General features: G+C 45.6%; 1 protein-coding gene across 8 annotated transcripts in view; it reads left to right on the top strand.

Moving 5' to 3' along the window:
* Pced1b (PC-esterase domain containing 1B) overlaps positions 1–27794 on the top strand; it is a 145313-nt gene that overhangs the window by 107208 nt on the left and 10311 nt on the right. For 5 of the 8 annotated variants that reach the window (XM_026782470.1, XM_026782469.1, XM_026782467.1 and 2 more), the window contains exon 3: positions 13959–14094. The gene's annotated coding sequence lies outside the window, so the exon portion shown is untranslated. Of the gene's footprint in view, positions 1–11342; positions 11526–13958; positions 14095–26227; positions 27480–27794 lie in introns of those variants that run through there. The other 3 variants (XM_026782471.1, XM_026782468.1, XM_005353995.3) reach the window with 3 other exon arrangements.

Here is a 27794-nt window from a genome sequence, read left to right as displayed (position 1 = left end):
CTCTCTCTCTCTCTCTCTCTCTCTCTCTCTCTCTCACACACACACACACACACACACACACACATACACACACACAACGTTCTTTTTAAAAGTGGTCTTGAACACACATACATTTTCTCCATTTTCAATGGCTTGTATGTCCTTAAAGACCACATAACGCTACACAGTGGTTTGCCGCTGCCAAGAGCTTCACATCCAACACATATGGCCTTATCTTCAAAGCCATCCCTTTGTTATTCTCTCTCATCTTCTCACGTTTGTATTTCAGCAAACAATTATTGAAAAATGGATTAGGAGCCAAACTCTTGAATCCTGTTTTGTTTCTCTCCAGCTGGGCATTTTCACTTCATCTGGCCCTGCAGTGTATCCTTGACAGGCACAGGCGAGATGTTCCTGGGCTATTCAGCCATCCCTCGGGGACAGCTCCCCGCAGCTCTCCCAGCTGAGCCTGCCTGGCGCTCCCCTGGACCACCGGCACTGTCCTCAGCAAGCTCCATGCTCACATCAGTTCATTGTGTTCAGTGCGGGCAAGGAGTCCAGTGTCATTTGAAGAAATGCCTATTTATTAAACTCTACAAAGAAAAAAAAAACTCAATATTTTATCCATACACATCCTTACAGTTTAGAAAATGCTCCTGAATGTATTAGCTCATGTAATTCTGAGTTGGAACTTCTATCTGAAAAACAAAAATTAGGGTTGTAACTCAGTGATACAGTGCTTGACTAACACACATGGCCTTGAGTTCAGTCCCCGGTGCTGGAGGGGGGGAGATAGGAAGAATAGGAAGAGGGAATTAATTTAAGCTAGTAAAATTCAATTATCCTTGAGGCTGCCAAACCTGTATTTTTACATGAGTAATAATTGGTTTGTAAAACAAAACAAGTTATAGGCCTGGAGAGATGGTTCAGTGGTTGAAGGTGCTCATTGTTCCTTCAGAGGACAGTTGGAGAAGGGCGGGGCTTGGGAGGGATGGAGCCTTGGAGGGAGGGGCCTGGAGAGGGGCTTCTAATCCTGCCTCCAAGGATCTAGTGCTCTCTTCTGGTCCCTGAGGGCACCTGAACATATGTGGTACATGCCTGCTTTCTCATGAACATACGTGCACACACACACACACACACACACACACACACAATTATTTTTCAAGGGAACAAGTAAAAGATCACCATCTGTGGGCCTCAGGCTCCAGAGTAGTTCCACACCCACCCGGTTCTGGCCATTTCGACCATTTCCTCTTTGTCTGGTCTCCAGCCTTTTAGCTTCCACACTTTACCTCTTGTCCCCTTTGAGGCGGTTCCTCTTTTCAGCTCCCTGCCCACTAAGGATGAACTGAACGTTCTAGACTCTGTGTATTAGATACCCAGGCCCATTGTGCCTATGTTGATTTCTGGAAGATTCCCCCTTGATCTCAGGCAGCCACCCAAACCTCAGTCTGAGAGACCTATGTTCTAGTCACGAAGAACATTACTCTTCCCCAGCGTGGAGAGTGATGTAAACTCACACCCGCTGCTCTGTCTGTGTCAGGGCTGGCATCTCCATGGCACAGAGGACTGTGCCTCCTCATGCAGCCAAAGCTAAACAGCATCACCAGACGCCACCCAGTGACCCCAAAGCCCAGGACCGTCTGCTTTCATCCGTCTACCTGTCAGCCCCTGCCTGCTCTTCAGTGCCATAATCTTGTTAAAGTCCTCAGACCCAGCTTCTCCCCAAATCTCGATTGCTTTTTAGTTCTGGATTCATTCGCATTCAGCATCTCTACTGTGGGATCGTAGAGGACTTTCTCTCTCAAGCTTTATCTTGGTCTTCCCCAGGCGTGTCACACACCCACAACTGAGCTCACTCACACTCCTACAGTAGGCAAGCTAGACGAAGCCACCATTCCTTTACAGTTATCCCCTGGGCTGCCTCTCTCACCTTCTAGGACTTTCTAAGATCCACCATTTAAGCAGAGATTCTCAGCTAGGGCAAACGTTACTTGGAACCTCATCAAGTTCCACCCCTTGACTCCCACCCCAGGATCTGGACTGAAGCAGAATTCCTGGGATGTGGGCCTGAGCATAGATATTTTGATTTTAGGGTGTTTGTTTTAGGTTTGGGGTTACTAATGAGAACATCACCTACCTTTCTCTTTGCAATTCACACATTGCCATTTCCTGAAGCTGACTTCCAAGGTGCTATATGGGATGCCCAGCACAAAGCTTCACAGAAAAACGTCTCCCCTCAGCCTCCTTAGGTCATCCCTGGAGAACTTGGTGTCACCTTTGTGAGGTCCCCATCACTCCAGCTCACTGTGAGTGAATGAATGGCTGCCGTCTCTCTCCCCATAGATCCAGTTCCTTTATCTTTACAGTGTCTAGCCTGTGGTAGACAGGAACGGAATGGTTTGTTGATAACAGAAAGAAGTTAGAATTTTGCTTTGTTTTTTAAGATTTTTCAGATTTTTAAGTGTGTGTATGTGTCCACATGTGTGGTGTGTGTGTGTGTGTGTGTGTGTGTGTGTGTGTGTGCGCACATGTGTATGTGAGTATAGAACCTAAGAGCCAGAGGTGTTGGATGCCCTGGAGCTGGAGTTACAGGCAGCTGTGAGCTGTGTCATGTGGGTACTGGAAACAGAACTTGGCTTCTCTGGAAGAGCAGTACAATGTTCTAAAGTGCTGAGCCATCTCTTCTGTCTCAGAACTTAGATTTTTTTTTCTGCTTTCACTTTTCTTTTATATGAAACTTAATGAAATACACTGTTAAAAGCGGTGTATTTTTGAGGCTGCCTTCTATGTTTTTTACCTGAGTAATAATTGGTTTGTAAAACAAAATTATTGCAGGGTGAAATGGAAAGAAATATTCGCTTAGCTGGAGAGAGGAAGCTGCGCTGCCTACCCAGTGGGCACCACTGATGTGGATTTCTGTGCAGACGGCTTGGCTCTGTGGACCTGGGTATCTTAGATCTGAGCAGGTCAGTTATTCCAAGGTCCCGAAGAGGCCCTATCTGAAAAAGATGTGGGCGGAAGGGAGAAACAGAGACCAAGCAAAGTTCTGTTGCCAAGGTCTCACTTTATTAGCGAAATGGTTGTGGCTTATATAGCCCTTGAATGAGGAATTTGGCTTGGGATGGGGGCAGGGGCATGGCAAGGGCGGGAAGGGACCTTGCCCTGGCAGCAAGGGGCAGCAAGGGTCACAAGTCAACACACCTAGTGTTCTCTGTGCAAGCGGAATCGTTCCTTTCGTGATTCCAACCACAAACAATTCTCAAGATAGTTGGGTGTGGGGCTTCCCACAAACATCCTTAGGATAATAGTCCCTGCTATAGTCTTTGGGAAAATGGCTCCTGCCCTGCTATAATCTTTGGGAAAATGGCTCCTGACACATCCTCACACAAAACTCTTCGGTGTCTCCTTCACACAAAAAGCAACCAGTGGAAGTCCCAGCCGGAAGGCGAGGCTGGATAAACATGAAGTTCAGTTTTGATCTTGTAGCACAGGTTTGTCTTCCTTAACCTATCTAGACTCTGCTACTACCCAGCCGCAATGTTGATCCATCATTGAGTCCTGCAGAGCTGCTGACCCCAGGGTTCTCCACAGGGGCAACTGTGCCCAGTGTTAGTGTTGTGCTCAACACTCTTCTTACAGGATTCCCTTTAAACCTTGGCTCCATTCCTTGAGATGGGGACTGCCGTCATCCTCAGCTGAGAAAACGGGCTCAGAGAGATAGCCAGATGTGGTCCAGTTCAGCTAGCTCCAGCATCCGTTCCTCTTCTCCATGTCTACAACTTTGCAAGGAGCTTCCACGTTTTGGGGCTACCCTGGCATCTGAGAGGTACGGCCCATTCAGTGCTTCTTCCGCCATCTCTTGGTTTTGCGTGCCTCTCCTGGCCCACAGACTGTCCCAGAGTTGTTTGATTTACTCTGTTATTTCTGGCACTTACTCTAGGGGTGTGAGATCAGTAGATAACATGTCCGTGTCAAGGTATGACCCCTTAAACTTGTCCTCATTTAGTTCTCACAACAACTCTGGGAAGTAGAACTCTTCTCAGTTTTATAGATAAAAGCTCAGAAAGGTTAAGCAATTGGCTCAGTTCCCGGAGAAAGTAAAGAGGGAGCCATATTTTATACCTAGGCATCCACCTCTCTCCAGCCGTCTTGCAGTGCCTGTAATAAGACACTAGGGAACTCGTGCACTTCCCTGCGTGCGATTCTGCCCTGGGCCTCTTCTCCAGTCACCATCACTGTCATTTTCCCGCACCCCACAGCCACCAGCCCAGAGCAGATTCCTGCCACTATTCAGGCGTATTACTATTGCAGTCGTCAGAAAACCTACAGATTGGTAGCCCCTTTAGGGAGTTGGATTTCTGTCCTTTCGCGTAAATTGCAGTTTGAGGAACACACACTACTACAGCCCCACCGACCACACGAGGCAGCCGGCAGAGACTCTCCGGGTGTCTAGCCTTGTCTGTGGCTCTACCTAGCAGGCCCTGGGTCAGCTGCTTCCATGAGGCCGCCACCATCCTTTCTATAACCACATCTTACTGCTAACGTAAGTGTGTCTCCCTGGGGCCTGCCTGTGCAGGTGTGTGAGGGTCTCCACAAGTCCTACAACTAGTGTAGAGCCACACGTGGCTGGGATGAGGGTCTCTCCACAAGTCCTAGAACTAGTATAGAGCCACACGTGGCTGTGGGATGCCTACTGACACAAGACAAATGTCTTCAAAGCAAATAAAAGCAATTATTTTTGGCAGACTGCAGAGACCCAACAATGGGGCTTCTCAGAATATTAAGATTTCCTGCTCTTCTGGGAACCTTGGAACAAAGTACTCTGCTGAAGATTCTCAGATGCGCTGCCAAGAAGACGGGCTCCCCAGCAGGGGACTTCTGTGTGTTGTTTAAAGAATGGACCCTATACAAGAGAAGCCGTGCGAGGTGGCCAGGGTTTTCACTGAGGACAAGGAGGGTAGCCATGTGGCAGAGTCAGACAGGAAATGAAGCTGTGTTCAAAACAACACTGGCCATTTGCCCTGTTTGGAAATTCCATTTAAAGTTATTGAATTCATTTTGAGTGCTGTGAATTATTTATTAATGCTCTATATTTAACTTGTTAAATGAAGAATGTGTTCCTGTAAGGGAAAGCCTGTTTCAGTCTATTGCAGATAGTCATGAGACATATTTCTAAAAGTTAGAGCATTGTCCCAAGGGGCCCAGTGAAGAAACCAAAACTTTTCTACTCATGTTATCTTTGCGGTCGTTTGGTTTCATGGTGGCTGTGCATTTGCTTCTCTTCCCTTGCCATCCCTTTTCCCTCTTCTGCTCATCCTTCTAAATTCATACAGAGGCAGTGACTCCCTCTGAGCCTGAGTGTGGTAGAGGCAGACCATCTGGGAAGTGTAGTTACCATGGGTGACCAGCTACAGTGACAAACACAAGGTTTGTAGTTATCCAAATATCATCTAGATCAGATCCTGAGGCAAGGCAAGGAGGCCTAAGAAAATAGACCTTGATCCATCCACTAGAGCCGACTGGGATGTTTTGTTCATTTTGAGACAGAGTCTCATGTAGCCCAGGCTGGCCTCAAACTAGCCACATAGCTGAAAATGACCTTGAAGGTCTGGTTCTCCTACCTCAACCTCCCAAGTACAGGGATTATGGGAGTGCATCACACATCACACACCAGGATATCTGTTCATTGATCACTTTACTGTGCCTACGTGCATAGTAACAACTGCTAAACATGAAAGTTCCCTTATGGTCAGATTTTTTTAAAGCCATTTTTTTTTTCTGGACGTTGGTGATGCAGATTAGGCATCACTAATTCAAAACTCCAGAACTCTTTTGAGTACCAAGATGATGCCACAGCAGACAAGTCACTGCTGCAGAATTTGCTATCTGCACATAATCATTGAAAATATTGAATAAAATTACCTTCAGGTTATGGCTATAGCATGCATATGAAATACATATGAGTTTCTTATTTATACTTGAGTCCCATCTTCCATATCTCATTGTGAGCATGTAAATTTTCCAAAACTTGGAAAATCCAAAGTTCAACACACTCTGTTCTCAAGAAATACTCAATCAGGACTTGGCCTTTAACTGTCTGCTTAAGGGACTGGAGAGATGGCTCAATGATTAAGAACACCTTATTGCTTTTCCAGAGGAGCAGGGTTCAATTCCTAACACCCACATGTTAATTTATAGCCATCAGTAACTCTTACTCCAGGGTATCTGATGCCCTCTTCTGCCCTCCTCAGGTAACAGGCACCATGTAATGTACAGATATACATGCAGGCAAAACACTCACTCATAAAATAAAATGGTTAAATATAATTTAAATTGTTTCAAGTCTGCTTAGGTTTTTGTTTTATCCCTTTATAATTCTTCCATATCTTCCAATATTCTGTCTGTCCAATGTTCAGTAAGATCAATTTAACAGAGATAAGTATCTTGAGATGTAGTCTATAGGATACAAGTAGACCTCTACAAATACTGCTCTATACACAGTTAGTGCTCAACAAATACTAAATATTACAGCAGGGGGATACTGTATAGCTTTACTAGTGGAAACAGTGCAAGCATGCAGTTAGAAGGAAGAAAAGTGGAGGAGCAGAACGTTCTCGGCATGGACAACAGGCCAACTGGTCAATCTCTTTAATATTTTGTAAGCCTTAGATGAAATAGAAAAATAAAAAGTACACAAATTGACAGTCTATAAAATAAATCAATAGGGCATGTGATAACATATCTACCCTCATACATAATAAAAATGTAATAAAACATAAAGTATCTCCGAAAGAGAAAAGTTATAAATTACTAATATCAGACAGAGCGGTATTGCTGCCTACTTGGCGCACATTAAAAGAATAGCCAAGCAATGTGAGGTAGATGTGTACACAGGTGCTTGCTTTGAACGATAGAGCTACTGCACACAAGCAGAAATGGCAATTGGAGTTAGCCATCATCTAGGAAATAAATGCAATTAGTCATCGACAACCTTTCAAAACAGAAAGCACCAGGCCCAGATATGCCTAGGGGGTCGAATCTACACATATAGGGAGATCTCACCAATTTTCCCATCTTCCCAAAACCAGAAGGCTACAGGACACATCCTAACTTACGCTGAGACCGGCATTGTTCTGTTACCAGAAACATTGCCTCAGTGAAAGAAAAGAACCTGTGGTGTCTTCTGTGCACAGACACCAGAATCTTCCTCATAATATTAGTAACTTAGTTCCGACAATGTATAAAACAGTTATATAACCATGGTCACATGGGTTTGATTCCAGCCACATGAGGCAGGTTCAGTTTGCTCCAAAGTCAATTATTTATTGATTATATTATGATAAGTGTGTCCCTATAACCCCAGCACTTGAAAGGTAGAGACAGGAAAACCAGACTTCTTTTGAGATCAGTCTCAGTTATGCTGTGAGTTCAAGACTACTCTAGGGTACATGAGACACATCCCCAATTTATACAGTGCTAGGCATCAATTCCAGAACTTTATGTATTTGAGGCAAGTTCTCTACTGACCAGCCTACATCTGCCTTTCTTTTCTTTTCTTAAAGATTTATTAGTTTATTATGTTTATATGTATACATATGCCTACATATGTACCTGCAGGACAGAAGAGAGCACCAGATCTCATTACAGATGGTTGTGAACCACCATGTAGGTGCTGGAATTGAACTCAGGACCTCTGGAAAAGCAGCCAGGGCTCTTAACCTCTGAACCATCTCTCCAGCCCCTGCCTTACTGATTTCTAAAACAGAAAAAGGACCAGAATTGACAGCTCCCTAAAACCAGATTACAGATGGCAAAAGCGTACATGAAAAGGGGCCCAGTCTCATAGGTCACAAAGACAGACCTAATGCTCCTATTAAAAATGGTTCAAATCCAAATCCTTAACCAAATGCTGGTGAAACTGTAGAGCAGCAAGAACTCACCTTCCTTGCCCGTGGGCGCAAAGGGTACAACCAGAATACTGGTGTGGAATATTATTTTAAGGTGTGTTACTTTTGTTTATGCTCAGGAACATTTGTTTAATGAAGCAAACATGTGTCTGATTAAATAAAATTCACCTGCGGTCAGGAGGTTGCATCAGCAACTAGCTGACAGGAAGTTGTAGGGAGGAGCCAGATGAAGAAGGGTTTTTAAGGAGGAGCTAGAAGAAGCACGAAAACAAAACGCCTTAGGGGACGCGAGGTGAGCTGCCTGCTATTCAGCCTCTCTGGGGAGCAGTCTTCTATGTCAACCTTTAAATCTTGAGTTCTTTCGAGGAGCAGAATTTCCTCAGGCTGCAATTCTTGCTGCCTAACCAGTGCTGGTTAGGATAGCGGTAGCTTCAAAGGCAGCAACAATGAAAAAAGAGGACCACAGGAGACAGACCGGTTGTTCCCCTCGAAGCCACGCACAGTCTTACCCTAGAGCTGGGCAACTGTGCTTGCTGATACAACCCGGCGATTGATACTTACCCGGGAAGGGCAGGCTGGAGTAAGTGGGAGGAATGACTGCCTGGATTTCGCAGGGAGAAAAGGTGGGTGGCAAGGTAGAACACAGAGGGGATTTCTGGGAATGAAATTCCACTCTACAGTACTGTGGTGGGAGGCATTTAAACAATTACTAAAACCCCCAGAACTAAAATTGTTTTAATAACATTTGGTTTTTTTTTAATGATTTATTTAACTTTATTTTATGTACATTGGTGTGAAGGTATCAGATCTTGTGGAACTGCATTTTCAGACAGTTGTGAGCTGCCATGTGGGTGCTGGGAATTGAACCCAGGTCCTCTGGAAGAGCAGTCAGTGCTCTTAACCGCTGAGCCATCTCTCCAGCCCCTTTAATAACATTTGTTTACCATGCATGTGGGGGTCGGCTAACAGAGTCAGGTCTCCCTTCTACTGTGTGAGGCCCAGGGAACAAACTTGGATTGTCAGGCTTGGCAGTGAGTCTGTGAGCTCAAAATGCATGAAACGTTCTAGCACAAGGCATGAATCCCAGTGTAAACTCTGAACTTCAGTTAATAAAATAACAATAGCAGTTTGTTCTACAAGCTTCAGGATGTCAGGGTCACCCTGGTGGCAAAATGTCACTTGTGCTGAACACAAGTATAGTAATGTCAACCTGGATCTAAAGCTGTGAGCATGTGGATTATTGGTGCAGTCCTAAAGGTGTTATCGTGTTCCTAGTCCTTAACAAAGGATAGAAACCTTGTTTGTTTTATTGAGACAGAGTCACAATACATTATCTAACCTAGCCAGGAACTCTTTCTGTTTGTTTAACTTTTATTTTTGGAGGCTGGAGAGGTGGCTCAGCAGTTAAAGAGCACTGGCTGCTCCTCCAGAGGTCCTGAGTTCAATTCCTAGCACCCACATGGTGGCTTACAACCATCTACAGTGAGATCTGATGCCCTCTTCTGGCATGTAGGCATACATGCAGACAGAACGCTTATCTAAAAAAATATATAAATAAAGGGTTAAAAAAAGAAAAATTTGTTTACTTTTATTTTATATGTATGAGTGTTTTGCCTGCATGTATGTCTGTCTATACAATATGTGTTTGCATGGTGGCCACGGAGGCCAGAAGAGGGAGTAATATCCCCTAGAAGTGGAGTTATAGCCAGTTGTGGGTTGTCATGTGGGTACTGGGACTCAAACCCTGGTCCTCTGCAAGAACAGAAAGTGCTTTAACCACTGAGCCATCTCTTTCTGCAGCCCCGCTAGCCTCAAACTCTTGAATTCAAGTGATCCTCTCCCTCAGTCTGAGCATCAGGAAGCAAAGGTCTTTAAGTTCATCTTCAAAGAGTAATATGTGTAAACCCAACCATTGCCGTGAAACTAAACCACAAAGCTCTGCCTAGCTGTGAAAATTAAAAGACACAAAATCAGTGACCAGATCCCTCTATTTGTGTTCCAAGTACTCAATTATCTACAGTCACCAAAATTACCGCACATAAAGCCGATTAGCACATTGTATACTATAGGAGGTCCTTGGGTTTAGGGAAGCCTGCTTTCGGTGTGTTACAAAGACAGATGAGAATTTATCAAGGACTCCGAGTATTGGATAGAAGTGTAGATTTTTGCCACGGTTCGGGAGGTGACATCATGCCAGCATCCATCCCGGCACTAGTGAGACCCTGAGAGATCATCTCAAACTCACCTATCACTACCTTCTTGCAGAAGCACGTGGGATTCCAGTCAGTCTGGACCACTCTGTATGTTACCTAGGAAACCATTATTTGTTTTTTCTGCAGCTAGAAGAAAAAGGGTGAGTAGAGAAGGGCTTCAGAATCCTCTATTGCGGGCTGTTTTGTAGCTCCACGGGGCCTCACTGCTTGCCTGGCTTCTATCCCCTGCTCCAGTTTGATCTGGATCTGCACTGTCCGACCACTGCCCAGACACAAGGCAATATCGGCAGAGCCTCAGAGTGTTGGGTTTTCATCTGTGCTTGCTGCTTTGTGTTTTGTGCATGTTTTGGAGCCAGTGTTTAAAGATCAGGGTATAGCTCATAAAGCCTTTATCCGCTGCCTATTCCTTTGAAAACCTGAAGTACCTGGCAGTACTGAAACTGTAGCTCCTCATAGGGTAATCTGCTAGAGCAGAGCGGCTGGACAATTAGCCGGGGCACAGGATTCCATTAAGACTGTTCATCACCTACTGCACCAAGGCAAGGCCGGGACGTTCCCTGCTCTTCCCCACAGGAAGCGCTAATCTCCATTCACCAGCAGGACACTCCCATTCCTGTGGGAAGTGGTCTCTTTTCCCACATCTGGATGAGAAGTGGAGAAACAAGACAGACAATGAGAAGGTTAAGGAAAAGCCAGGTTGTGTTGTACAGAACGATAATCTTCACCACTCACAGGATGCTGAGTTCAAGGACAGCTTGGACAACTTACTGAGACCCTGTCTCAAAAAGTAGAAAAGCAGGTTATAGATACAGCTCAGTGGAAGAATGCTTACCTGGCGTGTGCAAAGCCCTGGGTTCAACCCATAGCACTAAAGCAGATAAACAAATGGATAGATACATAGATAGATAGATAGATAGATAGATAGATAGATAGATAGATAGATAGATAGATAGATAGATAGATAGATGGATGAAATTGTATTAAGTCAAGCATGGTATTAAATCTTAGCATGTAGGAGGCCAAGGGAAGAAAATTGTTATGAGTCCGAGGCTAACCTGACCTACATAGTGAATACCAGGCCAGCCAGGTCTACTTAGTGAGACTCTGATCTGATTAAAGGGGGAAAAAAAGATCAGTCTTGGAGTGAGTGTGCAACAGGAAGCCAGCTACTGAGACAGGACCCTGCTCATTCCCTCTACTTTTCCTCCGGCCTCTAGGGACCTGTGCTCTGGAGTGTGTGCTCCACTCTGGCTTCACTCCCAGCTCTAGCCTGCTGCCTCTTTAATCCACCTGTCTGTCATGCGTCTGGAAGTTAAGGTTCTCGGTGACTCTTAATCGCTCCTCCAAACCGACCTTCCTCACTCCCCCTCAGTCCTGATTCCTCTTCTACACGTGGGCCGTCATGTTTGCTTCTAATTCGATAGTAAGTGCTATCTGTACACTGTGATTCTTCACATAAATGCATCAGAACACTCTGGCTCTTCCTCCCTAACCACCCCATACTCCTTAGAGCTAGTAGAACCGTGAAATAATATAGCCAATTACCTTTAGGAAAAAACAAAAGAGAAGAAAGGCCATGGTCTTCGGCTGGTTATCTTGAAGCCGTTCAGTCAGCGCCCAGCACCAGGCCCACAGCTTTGCTCCCTCTCTGTTGGAATTCCTTTACCTGATCGAGAGGAGGCAAAAGTTCTCTTTCACTTTCTCCAGCCTCTTTACCAGAACCAGTCACTTAAAAATAAGAGATTTGGTCTGGGTGAACTGGTGCATGACTGTAAAAAAAAGCCTGAAAGCAGGAGGATCAGGAGTTCTAGGCCAGCATCAGATACCTGAGCCCTTGTCTCTAAAAAGAGCAGAGGCAGAAGGATTGGGAGTTCAAGGTTTGACTAAACAGGGACTTCTGCACGGGACCGGGAGGGTAAGTGACTGTCTGAAGGGGGAGGAAATCAGGTGTTAGTTTGTTGTTGCAGAGGCCCGCACCGGCGCCTTTAATTCCAGCACTCAGGGAGGTAGGGGCTGGTGGATCTCTGTGAGTTCAAGGCCAGCCTGGCTTACAGCCAAAGCTACACAGAGAAACCCTGTCTTTTTTTGTTTGTTTGTTTTTTAAAAAAAAAGACAGCTCGCAGTGGTTGCGCACGCCTTTAATCCCAGCACTCGGGAGGCAGAGGCAGGAGGATCTCTGTGAGTTCGAGACCAGCCTGGTCTACAAGAGCTAGTGCCAGGACAGGCTCCAAAGCCACAGAGAAACCCTGTCTCAAAAAAAAGACAGCTCATCCTATGTATCCCAGGCTAGCCTTGAACCCATGATCTTCTTGTCTTCATCTCCACAGTGCTTGGAAAGAGGTGTGAATCAAGCATGCCCAGTAGAATAAATACTCTAAGCTTTGCGGTTGGGGGCCATCACGATGTCTCAGTGGGCAAGGGCACTTGCTACCAAACCTGATTTGACCTGAGTTTGATCCTCAGAAATTACATGATGGAAAGAGAACTAACTCCAACAAGTTTTCCTCCGACCTCCACGGGTTCACTGTGGCAAACACACGAGACACACACCACACACAGACACGCAGACACACACATGCACACTAGACACACACACACAGTCACACACCCCACACACCACATACACACAACAAACACACGACACACAAGACACACGACACACAAGACACACGACACACAGACACGCACGCACATGACACAGTCATACACACAACACGCATACCATATGCACACACAACAAACACACATGACACACACAGTCACCCATGACACACACAAACAAACACAGTCACACATGACACACACAAACAAATAGGTCTTTTAGATTTTGAAGATTTGTTTTGTATGCATGAGTGTTTTGTTCGCCTGTATGCCATGTGTGTGCCTGGTACCCATGGAGGTGAGAAGAAGGCAGAAGAGCTGCAGTTATGGATGGTTGAGAGCTGTCGTGTGGTTCCTGGGAACTGAACCTGGATCCTCTGTAAGAGCAAAAGATGTTCTCAACCACTGAGCCATCTCACCAGCTCCTGCCACACTCGCCCACTTTTTTTTTTTAAACAAAAGGAGAGAGATTAGGCACAGTGGCGCAAGCCTTTAATCTTCAGAAGGCAGAGGCAGATGGATTTCTGAGTTTGAGGCCAGTCTGGTCTACATAGAAAGTTCCAACCAGGGCTACAGAGTGAGACCCTGTCTCAAAGATCAAACAAAACAAAAGAAAGAAAAAAATTATAGGCATTTAAAACACCGATACCATGCACTTGAAAAGGAACGGAGGAAACCGATCTTGTGTTGGCAGAGTGCTGCTCCACTTCCCCCTTTCACTCTGTGTCCCCAAACTACAGAAAGGGACGCTAGATGGTTAACCCAGAGTCTGCTCACCCCAGAAGTAGCTTGGCTCATAGTGACCAGGGACTCCACAGACTTGTCCTGAGGACCTAGAGCCAGCTTTGCTGGTATCTGTGTCAGAGGTCTCTGCCAGGCTTTGGAACTGCTGTCAACAGAGTCTGACAGCTCTGGCCTCTCATTAGGGCAGGAGTGGGGGAAAGCCTGTCGGATCCCATGGTCAAGGCCCCTAGAAAAGAAAGAGGCCTTGGCCTGAAGGTGATAGTCAGGTTGAGTTAGTTTAGGTCTCTAGACCAGATGTGTAGAACAAATGGGTCCTGATCTGTACTGGCATGGCTAGTCTCTTGGCTTAGCCGAGGTGAACTGGGAAGCTGGCATCTGGGTTCATCCTGTGGCCCAGAGATGAGCCACCTTATGAACTCCACCAAAGAGGAAGCCCCAACCACTGCCCTGGAGCAGCCCCAGAGGCTGCGCCACCCACTGCCACTCAAGGAAGTGCTGACTCTCTCCACAGGGCAAGGATGACTCGGCAATGAGAGCAAAGCTAAACGGAGCTCCTCTCCCTTTTCTCCTCTGGCCTTCCTTCCTCTTTCCTCCCCTGCGCCCAGCGATGGAGGGACTGGACAATAGGCTCTTCCTTGCTCGGACACGTAAGTATGCACCCCTCCCCCAGCACACACACACACCAGGCACAGCTCCCACCGACAAAGAGGGGCTCGGGCCTGTGATAGCCACCATGAAACTCACACAAAACATGCGGCGCCTCTTGCCATTCAGAGAGATAATCAGCTCCTGCTCTCATTTTCGCTAACAAACAAACATCGTAGCGGGCCAAGGTTGCTGGAGTCTGTGGCCACTCAAACTCCCCACGTGACAGTCTCGCCTTCAGACTTTGCTGGCTCCCAGGGCGCTCTAAGCCCCCAGGGTTTGGGAGGGTTCCCCCAGGAATGTAATCATAAGAAAGCCTTAAATAAATGAGGTAAACGTTTCCCCAAGATCCTGACTCTTTGAGTCCAGAATTCCCTCACAGATTTCTAAACCCACTGCCCCTAGACGTGGTGACGTACCGGAAACCGGCACAGTCAGTGGTGGCAGGCTCTGTTCCCCTCCAAATCAAAAGTCAAAATTGCCTCTTCGCTGCAGTGTTCCAGTGGTCGCAGAGGGCACCCTGTAGGCATGGGACAGGAGTGGGTTCAGTTTCCTGCTAAGTGCCAGGGTAGGCCAGGTGGGAGGTGGATTCATCTGGCGCTGCTATTTGAGAGGTATTTTCTCTCAATAGCTGCTTCCGAGTCTGTAGGTGGCACTAAAGGTAACAATGGATGTAAGATGTCTGTGTGCAAAAGAGGTTCTCAGGAAATGGCAGCTGCACCTGTTGATTCTGTAAACCAGAGGTAGCGGACCTAGAGTGTTCAGAATTACTAGCGCGGAATTTAATATTACTATTAAAAGAATGCGGAGGTCCTGTGTTGGAGGCTGAGACCTGCAGCCCCTCTGAGGCGCCTTGATAAGGCAGGAAGGCTGGTGTCCAAAGATAACACAGCAGCGGCAGCGCGCGACAGAGGGAAAGTCAGGCGCAGAGTGATTCCTGTGTGAACTGAGGTGGAGGCCAGCGGAGTGCCCGGCTAAGGGAGCTTGTCACAAGTCTCTGCCTCTGCTGGGTGACTCTGACTGGAGACAGCCCAGGGGCTGCGGACCTCAGAACCAGAAAATAAGATTTTTCCTTCAGAATGTATTTTAAGTCAGATGCTTAGAGCATTGCAAAGTTTACAAGAAACATTTCTTTGTCCTTCGCTGTTTTTTGTCATGTGTTTTATGACCCTGGTGCCAAGCACTGTGCCAGAAGAGAGGCCGCGGAGGGGTGTTTATCTGGAAAGGAAGAATGACATGCACCAAGAAACACCAAGCTGTCTCCTTCCTGAATAAACCAGTTCCACGTCCCAGAATGTAGCTGTGAATAGCATTTGAAAATGCTGGAACCTTTTCTATGAAAAGGCATAGCTACCAGACGCCAGTGAGTTAGAAAATGGCTGTATCAGGGATCCTATTCTGTGGGCTCAGTAAGTTAAGGCTTAGCATTTTGGTTTTAGGAAAAACAAGGTTTTTCACCAAAAAAAAAAAAAAAAAAACAACAACAACAAAAAAACCCAAGTTGCCACTGGTAGAGTTAATTAATAATGCCACTTTACAGCACTAATTTTTAAATATCCAGACCTTTTTTGTTTGTTTGCTTGTTTTTGATTTTTGAGACAGGGTTTCTCTGTGTAGCTTTGGAGCCTGTTCCGGAACTCACTCTGTAGAACAAGCTGGCCTTGAACTCAAGGAGCTCCACCTGCCTCCCAAGTGCTGGGATTAAAGGTGTGCACCACCACCACCCAGCAATATCCAGACTTGTAAAATTATCAGTAGAGGGCTTGAATAGGACAAGTCGGAGATGAAAATGGAAAGCCATTTGTTTTTCAGAGAAAAGTTTACAGTGCAAATTGTGGCGTGAAAGTAAAGGGGTGCCCTCCATCAGCTTCTGCTGCCCGCGTCCTCTTGGGTGTGCTTTTAGGCCTAAGGATGAAGCGTTTTTGTTTGAGTTTTTGACATAGGGTCTCATTATGTAGCTCTAGATTGCCTGGGACCAGGCTGGCCTTGACTCCCTGTCTGTCTGTATCTCCTGGGTGCTGGGGTCAAAGGCATGCACCCCCATCCCTGACTAGGATAAAGCTTTGACGTTGGCGTTAGTGTGGACTGAGCAACAGACGTCATGGTAACCAGGGAATAGCTAAGTTACTTGGGGACAGAAAGCATGTCACAGGTAGTATATAATCGCTACTAGCATAGGGTGTGCTGAGAACATGCGGCTGCACAGTGAGGGTCCAGGGGAATGGGATGTAGAGATTCAGATTTGCAGAATTAAAGAACTGTGCAACCACAAACACGCACGGACCTCTCAACTGTGCATCTAAAAACGGTCAGATTGGTGAAGGAGTGCGGGTGAGCGCAGCATGGAATCAGAACACACTGCCTCAGTGACTTGGAGTCCCCTGACATTATTTACAGGGGAGAGACACATTTCTAAAATAATATAAGGCCTCCGGTCTCATGCAGTGCTTAGGTATCTTTTGCGAAAAGGCTTAGAAAAGAAAACCTGTGCCCGTGGGACCATGCAAGCCTGCTGCTGCGTGGTCCAAGCTCACCGCTGAGCCTGACTACAATGGGAAAGGCTGCTCGGTCTTCCAAGCCTCGAGACAGCCTGTGTTTTCCTTGTCCACCTGCAGAGTTTGTTCCTACAGGATGCTCTCATGACCGCTCAGAGCTGTGTTCATCACACAGGGTACTGTCAGCATTTGCAATTTACCTGTGGCTAATCAGGAGTTTTTGTTTTGTTTTTGTTTGTTAGTTTTAAGACAGGGTTTCTGTGTGTAGCCCTAACTGTCCTGGAACTAAGTCTGTAGATGGGGCTGGCCTCCAACTCACAGAGATCCCCCTGCCTCTGCCTCCTGAGTGCTGGGATTAAAGGCGTGCACCACCACCGCCTGGCTCTGTGACTAAGTATTTAAAGTATTATTATGTATGATTAAAGTATGGCTGTTCATACATTGTTTGGAAACCCCATTCACAGTGTACTAGAGCCAAAGGACAGAGGTAGAAGGGGCCCGAGAACCAAGGAAAGAGACTGCTAGGTCCAGATTGCCCCATGGCATTTTATTGGAGACTTAATGGTTTAAGCAGCACCAAGGATCCTAAACTCTACAAGAGGAAGGCATCTCCTTGCTGAGCTGGGCCGTGGTCAACAGGATTGGATCGCCCTTTCTTAAAAACAATCTGGGCATCAGTGGTTGGCACGCCACGCTCGACTGACTGTCCTAATAACTTAGTTTGCTATAGAGCTTGGGATATCTGCCAGGACTGCCCAGTAGGCACACTGAGCCAAGATGACTGTAGGCATGTTGAGCTGCACGACCCTCTACCTCCCAAACATGCAACCCCCACCACACACATACTACTTCCTCGAGTAAACTGAGATCCGTGCCACTCGACCCTCACATTTAATAGCTGACACTGGGAAATGGGTCCACAGGAATCAAGTGTCCAGAGTCATGTGACTTGTGAGTCAAGGACTTGAGACCCTTTCTACTTTCCCAGCCTGCAAAGCCGGTGCTCTGAACCAGGAAGCCATGCGTGAGCTGAGAGAAGACTGAGCATAAAACAAAGATTCCAAGACAGCTTGTAGACAGTTTCTTGGGTCTCTCATATCATCCACCTCAAACCTCCTAAGATCCTACTTAGCAATAACCAAAGAGAAATTGACATATGCTGATTTAGCACAAAATTTAGTTGTTACTAAGCTGGACTTGTGAGATGTTTTAATTCAGATCTCAAAATTTGATTTATTTACGAATAGACAAGGTTCTTACCGTGTAATCCTGGCTGGGTTAGAACTCCTGGTCTCAGTCTCCAAGTACCAGGATTATAGGTGTTAAACACCTGCTTCCAAAGTCTTCTGTTTTCCAAGAAAGATTTATTTGCCGGGTGGTAGTGGCACAAGTCTTTTATCCCAGCACCCAGGAGGATCTCTGTGAGCTCCAGGACAACCAGGGCTACACCTTGAAACCCTACCTCTATCCATCTATCTATCTATCTATCTATCTATCTATCTATCTATCTATCTATCTATCTATCTATTTATTTGTTTTTAAAGACAGGGTTCCTCTGTGTCACAGCCCTGGCTGACCTTGAACTCACTGCTATCTGTCTGTCTCTGCCTCCCAAGTGCTGGGATTAAAGGCGTGTGCCACCACCACCCAAACAAAGAAAATATTTTGTGTGTGTGTCACACTAGAGGCAGCCAGAGCACACTAGAGGCAGCCAGAGACATAGGATTCCCTTGAAACTGAGTGTGAGCTGCCTGCCCAGAGTGTTAGAAACCAGACTCTGACCCTTGGTAAGAACAGTGCACAAGGTTAACCACTGAGCCATCCACCATCGTTCCTGTCCTCTCCAAATTCTTTTGTTATTATTTTTGTTTTCTAAGATAGGCTCTTGCTAGGTAGCCCAGGCTAGTCTCAAACTCATGGTGATCCTCCCTCCTCAGTCCTCCATGTTCTGGAACTGCCCACCTAGTGCACTGCCAGGTTAGGTTTAAATGGAAAGGAAGGTGGTGTTCATTTTGCAGTGCCGAGGATTGAACCCGGGGCCTTGTGCACGCTAGGCAAACATTCTACAACTGAGCTACAGCCCCAACCCCGCACAGTTCTTCATATACTACTAGAGGAGACAATTCATTATTGTATATTAATTATTAATTATTCAGATGTACTTCTTGTTTTGTGAGGCAGGTTAAACATGTAGGTTTGACTGATTCGAAACAGATTATATAGACCAAGCTGGCCTCAAACTTTCAGTAATCCTCCTGCCTCTGCTTCTCAGTGCTGAGGTTACAGACACTTGATTATTCATATGTACTTAAAAGTACAAATTGAAAAAAAAAAAGTTGAAAAGAAAGCCAGGTGGTGGTGTACTTAGCAGGCAGAGGCAGGCGGATCTCCATGAGTTCGAGAACAGCCTGGTCTACCAAGTGAGTTCCAGGACAGGCTCCAAAGCTACAGAGATACTCTATTGCTGTGGGACAATGGTCTATACTCTTGTATTTTAAACGCTGATTGGCCAGTAGCCAGGCAGGAAGTAGAGGTGGGGCAATGAAAACAGGAGAATGCTGGGAAGAGGAAAGCTCAGTCTGCAGTGGCAGACGCAGAGGACGAAAAATGTTACTGCCTTGCCGAAAAAAATACCAAGCCACGTGGCTAACACAGACAAGTATTATGGGCTAATATAAGTTATAAGAATTAATAAGAAGCCTGAGCTACTAGGCCAACCAGTTAATGATTAATGTAGACCTCTGTGTATTTCTTTGGGACTGAAGAACTACAGGACCAGGTGGGACAGAAACCTCTGTCTACACTCTGTCTCGGACGGGGGGGGGGGGCAGGGGGGGATTTACAAATTGTCAATTCTTGAAGAGAAATAACCAAAACTATTGTAGGTTATTATATTCATACAAGCAAGGAAAAAACATGGGTTTTGATTTGCTGAATTTGGCCGCCACTTAAAGGTAAACCATGCATAGGTTTGAATGCAAATACCTGTTAGCTGAAGAAAATGCATCTCTATGTAAATATTGAATGGGCTGATTTCTGGCCACTCGTAGTACCCATTCCCAGAAGAGAAGCACTGCTCCATCAACTAGAGAAGGTGGATGAAATAGGTAAGCGTAAATTAGTCTGTGTCTGGGACTAATAAAGGTTTGATATTGAAGAAGCGCTATTGGGCTAGGGGCAGAATGTTTGCTAAATGTCTGTGAGGCTGTGGGTCCCATATCCCAACACCACCAAAAAGGAGGGAGAAAAACCCATTATTATTTTTGCCCTCATGTTAAAATAGGTCCCACTCTGTAATGAAAGTAATTGGTTAATGTAATTGTTTTCTGTGCTTGGATTTAAGTTAACCATGACTCTATAAGTATGGATTTGTAGCATCAGCCTACGTTAATGCAACCAAAAGCAGAGCCCCTCAGCTAGAAAGGCCGCTCAGAAGCTGAGAGTTGCTACTGCTGTGGCAGGAAACCTGATGTGGTTCCCAGCACCCATGTCATGCAGCTCACAACCATCTCCAGGGGGTCTGATAGCCTGTGTAGATTCTGCAGGTACCTGCACTCATCTGCAAAAACCCATATGCAAACACATAAAATAATGATAATAATAAAATTATCCTTTAAAATCCAAACAGAGGCAAGTGGACCTCCAAAAATCTGAGGCCAGCCAGATCTACAAATGGGGTATAGCAAGCTAGAGCTACATAGTGAGACTTTGTCTCAAAACAAAAAATTAAAAAAAAAAATAATGAAAAAAAAAACCCTCACAAATGGCTGGGTGTGGAATGCTCCTTTAACCCTAACACCCAGGAGGGTGGATAGTGAGTTGCCTGCTCTAAACCTACACCCACCTTGCTGAGAAAAACCAAAGAACTCAGCCAGCAGCCTTAGTGTGTAGTCTCTTCTTGTTGCTCTGCAGGTACAGCCCGTCTCCCCCCACCCAAGAGATAGGTTCTACCCTCTGTTTCTTGCAATTTCTAATACCACCTTCCCATCCCCTCATTCCTGGTGGCCCAGATGTGTTCCTATCCAGGGCCAACCCCCAGTCACAAGTGTAATTGATAATCTGCCCTTACCAAGGCAAGGACGTGGCTCTAGTGAGTCTCTCTGAATCTTTGTACCCACTTCCCCATTGACTGGGTCGTCCCACAAGCACACAAGCCTATGGTGGTAACTTATTAACTCAAAGAGAGGAGAATGAAGAGACGGGCCGTGGTGACAGCGTGGAGATCTTTATTCTAGACCCCTGTGGACATACTGTCCAGGTCTATGTTCTCATTCAGTCACTGCATTCACATAGTGCTTATTACGGCCACCATTTTACAAATGAAGAAGTAGATTTAGAGGGATTCGGTGACCACCAGGGTCATGGAACCATATGAGACTCCATTAGGTGTCACAGTCTGTTGGCCCCACAGCCAGGCGGTCTCAAGTTAACTTATTCCACGACATCACAGCTTTGTCCTCCGTCCACACCACCAGTGGATGTGGAGTTAAATTCCTGGGAGCGTAAGTTTCACTGCTCTCCACACAGGAGAACACAAACCTATAGCACAAACCTATAGCACAAACCTATAGCACAACTAATAAAAACCCAGAGTCAGAAAGTGGAGTTCAGCCTGAAGGTCAGAAAAGCAAAACAGCCAGCCACCAGCTCTCACCTCTGCCTCAGAGATGGCGATCCTGCCTCCAGGAATCTCAGAATGAGACTGTGTGTGAGCTGTCTCCTCTCCTTATAGTCCTCTCGAGTACACCCCTACTGCCCGGTTTCTATGGCAAACTAGCGTGGCTACCAAGATTAAATATGTGTGTCACCACTGCCTGGTCTCTAAGGCTAATCAGTGTGGCTGTTTTACTCTCTGAACTTCAGGCAAGCTTTATTTATAAAATACAAATGAAATATCACTGCACAGACCCTAAACCAAGGTCAGTCATGGGCTGCATCGCCAAAGGATAGCTTTGTCTGCATCTGGGGTCCAGACTGTCGCTGGTCTGAATGGCTCTACTACTGATATTGTCAGCCCAGTAATAGGTTGGCTTTTTTGTTTATTTGGCTTTTAATAGCATTTCAATTATTTGACCATTTGGAACAATCTGAATGGTTTTTCCAAACAAATTTTGTAGTTTAATATCTGTTTAGTTTATAACCCAGACAAATTGTCTTAGTAAAAAATGATGCTAGATCTTCAGGAAGGAAGACAGGTGTCAGTGGAGGCAGGAAAGTCACATGCTACATCCTGACAAGTCCCTTTGACCCTTAGGGGCCTACACTTAGGCAAGCCCAGAATTTTTTCACTCTGCCATAGAAAAAAATTTTAAGACAAGATGGTATGAAGTAGAATTGAAATTTATTAAAAGACCTGTTTGTTTTCTGTGTGAAGTAGGGTTTCTCTGTGTAGCCCTGGCTATCCTAGAGCTCACTCTGTAGACCAGGCTGGCCTCAAATTCAGAGATCTCCTGCCTCTGCCTCCCAGGTGCTGGGATTAAAGGCATGAGCCACCACCGCCTGGCAAAAGACATTTTTGTTTTGCTTTGTTTTTCAAGACAGGGTTTCTCTGTAGCTTTGGAGCCTGTCCTGGAACTAGCTCTTGTAGACTAGTCTGGCCTTGAACTTACAGAGATCCACCAGCCTTTCCCTCCCGAGTACTGGGATTAAAGGCATGCACCACCACCACCCGGCCCAGCAAAAGACATTTTTACCATGGATCTTTAGCACAGGGGTAATGCAAAGAGTTGCGCAGGGGAAGAATAGATACACCGATGTGTGGATGTAGGCTTCTCAAAGGAGCACTCTGTGTATGGTTAGATTAATTTTATTTTACTGTTTTATGTATATGAGTAGTTTTGCGTGTGTGTATGTGTGTGCGTGTGTGTATATGTGTGTATGTATATGTATATACCATGGGCCTGCCTGGTACACTTGAAGGTCAGAAGACAGTGTCAGATCCTCTGGAACTGGAGTTTATTGTAAGCCAACATGTGGGTGCTTGGAATCAAACACAGTTCTCTGCAAGAGCAACAGGTGCCCTCAGCCACTGAGCCCACTCCAGCCCACCTTATTGTTTCGTTGTGTTCGTCTGTGTGTGTTGTATTCATCTCTGTGTGTGTTGTATTCATCTGTGTGTGTTGTATTCATCTGTGTGTGTTGTATTCATCTGTGTGTGTTGTATTCATCTGTGTGTGTTGTATTCATCTGTGTGTGTTGCTGACCTGAACTCAGGTCCTCATATTTGTGCAGCAGACACTTTACCAACCAGCCATGCCTACAACACCTTGACTGTCTTTACAGTGACTATGTCTACGATCTTTGACTTTCTATGTTGAGTTGCTCAGAGAGTATAATTTAAAAGAAGGCTTAAAGGGTAGAGAATTTGCTTTCGTAAACAAAATTGCAAAGTATACGTTATTGTTCAGGTTTAGGAATGAGAGCAAGGTTTTACATATATAACTCAAGGTAAATAGATCATTTTAGCTGTATGTTAGCATGCTTTATCGTCTTTGACATACCTATCTGAGATGTCTCAGGAAAACATCCATTGTCTCTGCACTCATCTTTGGCTTTATTGGTGGCCCAGAGCTTCCTACAATCAACACGATAATTGTTGCTATACGGAATCCCTTCAGTTATGAAAGATCTGTATAGAGTGTTTCTGATAGAATAATCAGTCTGGCGTCTCTGAGATCTGGGAACACAGAGACTCACTGCAGAGCCTATGTAGCTTGGGCTCACTACAAACCCCCAAGGTAGTCAAGGATGACCGTGGATCTCTGATCCTCTTGCCTGCATCTCCCTATTGCTGCAAGTGAGCACACATAGTACCATTCATGTCCCGTCAGTTTATGTGACAAACAGAGCCTAGGGCTTCATGCACAGCAGGCACGTGAGCCACATCCCCAGCCACTACCCTTTCTAAAACTAAACAACATAATTCAGCTATGCTTAACCCTGGCAGCACCCCCACCTGGCAGCAAAGATGACCACTTAGCAGTTAGTTGGAAGGACTGGCTCTAAAATCCTTCCCTGCTCTATCAGGAAGTTATTCAAGTTTGTGCAAAGTCTCCCGTTCACCACCTGCAAAGTGAAGGTGCAGCGAAGAGCCTGCTGCAGTCATGAAAGGGGAGCCCTGGGAGGAAGGAAGTAATTTAGGGGTGGGTAAGAACGAAGCTTCAGTAGGCTCTGCATTCAATGGTGTCAGATCAGCAATGGAGGCTGTCGACATGGCTCAAAATCGAGGCTAGAAGCAAGAAAACCAGCCGCTGATCTCAAGCAACCTTATTTTATTTATTTTTTTGGTTTTTCAAGATAGGGTTTCCTGTATAGCTTTGGAGCTTGTCTTGGAACTAGCTCTGTTGACCAGGCTGGCCTTGAACTCACAGAGGCCTCTCTCTGTCTCTGTCTCTCTGTCTCTCTCTGCCTCTCTCTGCCTCCCAAGTGCTGGGATTAAAGGCGTGCGCCACTGCTGCCCAGTGCAACCTTACTTTAAAGGTGAAGCATAGAAGCCTGACCACCACTTGAATTTACTACTGCTCTTCTGTTCTCTGGGCTCCTGATTACAGAACCCCGAAAACCCTCCCCAGCTTCTCACAGTGCCCAGACTTGCTGAAGCTCAGACCTTGGAAACATCTGAAACTCATTGTACAGAATCCAGGTCAGGGCAGAGGCCCTCAAATTATAGAATAAATTTTAGCCGGGCGGTGATGGTGCATGCCTTTAATCCCAGTACTAGGGAGGCTGAGGCAGGTGGATCTCTGTGAGTTTGAGACCAGCCTGGTCTACAAGAGCTAGTTCCAAGACAGGCTCCAAAACCACAGAGAAACCCTGTCTCGAAAAAAAACAAAACAAAACAAAAAACAAAAAAATTAAAACAATCAGGTTATCAGTTGGGTTCTAGACCAAAATCGTGTCTGGAGACACTGTAATGATTGTATTACAATTCATTAAAACCTAGAAAACAATTTGGTCAAGATGAAAAAAAAATAGTTTAGGCAAGATGCGGACCATACAGAAAGTATACCGTTAAATTTTAAGGCACACGTGTGGTGGTTGACATAAAATATTTTTCAGGAGACAACAATGAAGTTCCCTTTGTAGACCAGCTTACCTGTAACATAGTGGAAAAAAAAAAAACCTCAAACAAAGCACATAGGCTGTGCACTTCAGGACAGTCCTGGGATCCTTTGTTGTTTGTGCTTGAGACAGGTTCTCCCTCTGTGGCTCAAGCTGGCCTGGGTACCAATCCTCCTGCCTCCACCCTCCCAGTGCTGGGGTGGTAAGCATGATCCACTACACTTGGCTCACTGCAGTTAGAAGCTGGGGCTGTAGCTTGAGGTAGAGGGTAGAGGGCGGGACCTAAGTCAAACACACACACACACACACACACACACACACACACACTGTAATGAGTATGGAAACAGATCCCTCTGAATGAGTAAAAAAAAAGGAATCTATAGTGTAGGTAAAGTAGGAAATCTAGTATAAGGATAAGTATAGAAAATAGAAAAGTAAGAAAACTGTGTGAAGTAGAAAACTATTAAGGTGAAATATTAAGAGAACATTTCTTCCCACTTAGAGGCTGCATCCAATAACCTTGGTAACAAAAGTAATCTTGCCACACGAGAAGGACCCCACCCTTCTGTGTCCAGTCGAGAACGATAGCCTAGGACATCTGGCTATCAGAAGGATCGAACTTAATTTTCTATATTATACTTATTCTTATACTACAGCTTTCCTACTTTACCTACACTGTAGATTCCCCCCTTTTTACTTATCCAGAGAGATCTATTTCCATGCTCATCACACACACACACAAACACACACACCTCCATTCTAATGCTCTGAAGTGCTTAAAGCACCTACTAAAAGTTCAATATTTTCAGGAAAAAAAAAAACAAACTTTTTTTTTTTTAAGCTTCTCCTCCTAGTCTTTTCTGATTCATTTCCTCCTTCTTTCATCTCGGTTTTTGTAGGGGAGGTAAGAGCCCCTCCCACAAATGAGATCATTCCAACCAGAACCCAAGGCCAGTGCTTATCTGTCAAATCACAGGCCCTTTTCTTTCTAACCCGTAGACAGTTTCTAGTGGGAGTCTGAGAGAGGGACCAGAAGGGACCAGTGCTGGTTCTGACCTTTACCTCCTGTACCTGGGGCTGCAGTCACAAGCTGGCTTTTTCTGGGCAGCCATGGGCCCATATTCCCACTCCTAACTGTGGAGGGTCTGTCCTCCCACAGCAGGGCGTGGGCAGATCTAGAGGGCTCTAGACGGAAGTTGGGACGCTGGTTGTAAACAGAGCCGCCCCCCCCCCAGACTGATGGGGTCGTGGCTACTGAATAAGAGACAGCGAAGCCAGACATCTCTCTTCCAGTCTCCCCAAATCTCTTTCTCCAGTTCCTCCTCCCCACTTCTAAAGCTTTCTACATTGTATTCGCCACACCTGGATAATAAAAACCGAGGAACTGAACCGTTAAGAAACAGGAAGGGTCAAGATAGAGTTACATTCAAATTACAGAGACAGGCAAAAGGAACACAAATTCGGAGCCAAATTTCTACTTCATGTTTCATCTACATCAGTGACACAGTCTTAAACTTCGGTCATTAGTCTTTCAAAAGCAAGAAAGCAAATGCTGTGTGTATCCTGTCATTTGCCCCAGAGGCCACCGGAAATGGCATCACCTCCCCAGACACTGCCTTATGAACGTTCCAACACCCAGCGTTGAACTTATTTACCCCGAAGACAGTCTGGGCCATTCAGATCTACAGCCAGGAAAGGACTCTCTAGGGACAAGATCTGGAATCAACAGAGAGACACCTTTTTAAAAAAAAATACCACCAGGGGTTTCAATGAGTAAGTACCTCCCAGCCCGCTTTTTTCTTTCTTTTTTTCTTTTGCTAATGAGTCTCTTTTTAGTCCAGGCTGCCCTCCTACTCCCCGAGGAAGCTCTGAGAAAGACCTTGAGAGATTACAGTGCTCTGCCTACCATTTTCTTTTAAATATACATTTAAATTTTCTGACAGTATTTTCTCAGATCCCTTCTGGTTACAAGTCACCGGGCAAGTGGGGGGATGGGGGCTCCAGCCACCAGACTTGGTGGCACCGAGGGACCAGATGTTACGTGGTCTAGACTGGTAAACAATTAATTTTTTTTTAAAGGTGCAAGGAAACAGCCAATTCAGTGCTGAAGGAAAGAGGATGTGCAACGTCTAGTTATTGGCTGTGCAATCTTGTCTGTTGCGGTTGCCCACAAAGGCTTGGCATCCCAGCCCTGCTTTTCATAAGCATGTGATGGCAGGGAGCTCAGTCCATTTTTCAATCTTGATTTTTGAATGTGTAAATGAGTAAAATGGAAGATACCTAGTTCATAAGTTTCTTAAGAGGAGCACACAGATAACCAAGCAAAGCACTTAAATATCGCCAGAGGAGTCTAGGTAATGTTACCCAATCAGTTCAATACTTCATTTCACTGCAAATAATAATAGTATTTAGTAATAAAGCTAGCTAACATCCTGAGTGGTGGAAATGGACCCAAACAAACTCCACACCTGTTCTGTTTCCTTGTAGAAAATACAGGTTTTGTATAAAAATAGTTTTTCCAGCAGAGAGTAAAGAGGAGGAAACAACATGCAAATTTTTCTTTCTAGATAAATTTACTTCCTTCTTTTCATTTCAGCAAATATTTATAGCTAGAGTTAAAAGCTTAGGTTCTACCCAAAGAAAGGAAACCGACACCCCAAGCTTCTCTAATCCATCAGAAGTTGCCATCAATACCAGGCCAGTTCTGACTTTTGATAGCTGAGCAACCTTGGGCGATTTTGCGTAACTTCTGCCTGCCTCTGTTGATTTCTCTGTAGGTGGAGGTAACTAAAGACTGGGTTGTGAGAGACTCAAACAGTCCAGTCAGCAAGGTCAGTGCTCCTTGAATGTCCACTGGAAAGAGGCGGAAGTGGATGGGCAAGTGAGGGCACATCATGGGAAGACGCTAAGATCACAGGACTCTGGGAACATTTGGGATGTGGAGGGAGGAGCTTGTGTCTGAGAAGAGCTGTTTTACTGGGCCAGTTATCTGCGACAGCAGACCAAGTGTTTAGGAGCAGTGTCCTTGGAGGAAGGCGAGGCCAATCCCTGAGTAGCTCTTAAGAAAGAGATCCCGACTTTGCTCCTAATTTCTCTCCTCTCCTCTCCTCTCCTCTCCTCTCCTCTCCTCTCCTCTCCTCTCCTCT

The sequence above is a fragment of the Microtus ochrogaster genome, chromosome 15, assembly GCF_000317375.1.
Source record: "Microtus ochrogaster isolate Prairie Vole_2 chromosome 15, MicOch1.0, whole genome shotgun sequence".
Classification (NCBI taxonomy): Eukaryota; Metazoa; Chordata; class Mammalia; order Rodentia; family Cricetidae; genus Microtus; species Microtus ochrogaster.
The sequence above is the reverse complement of the archived record's forward strand: the minus strand, read 5'-3'. Positions and strand labels throughout refer to the sequence as shown.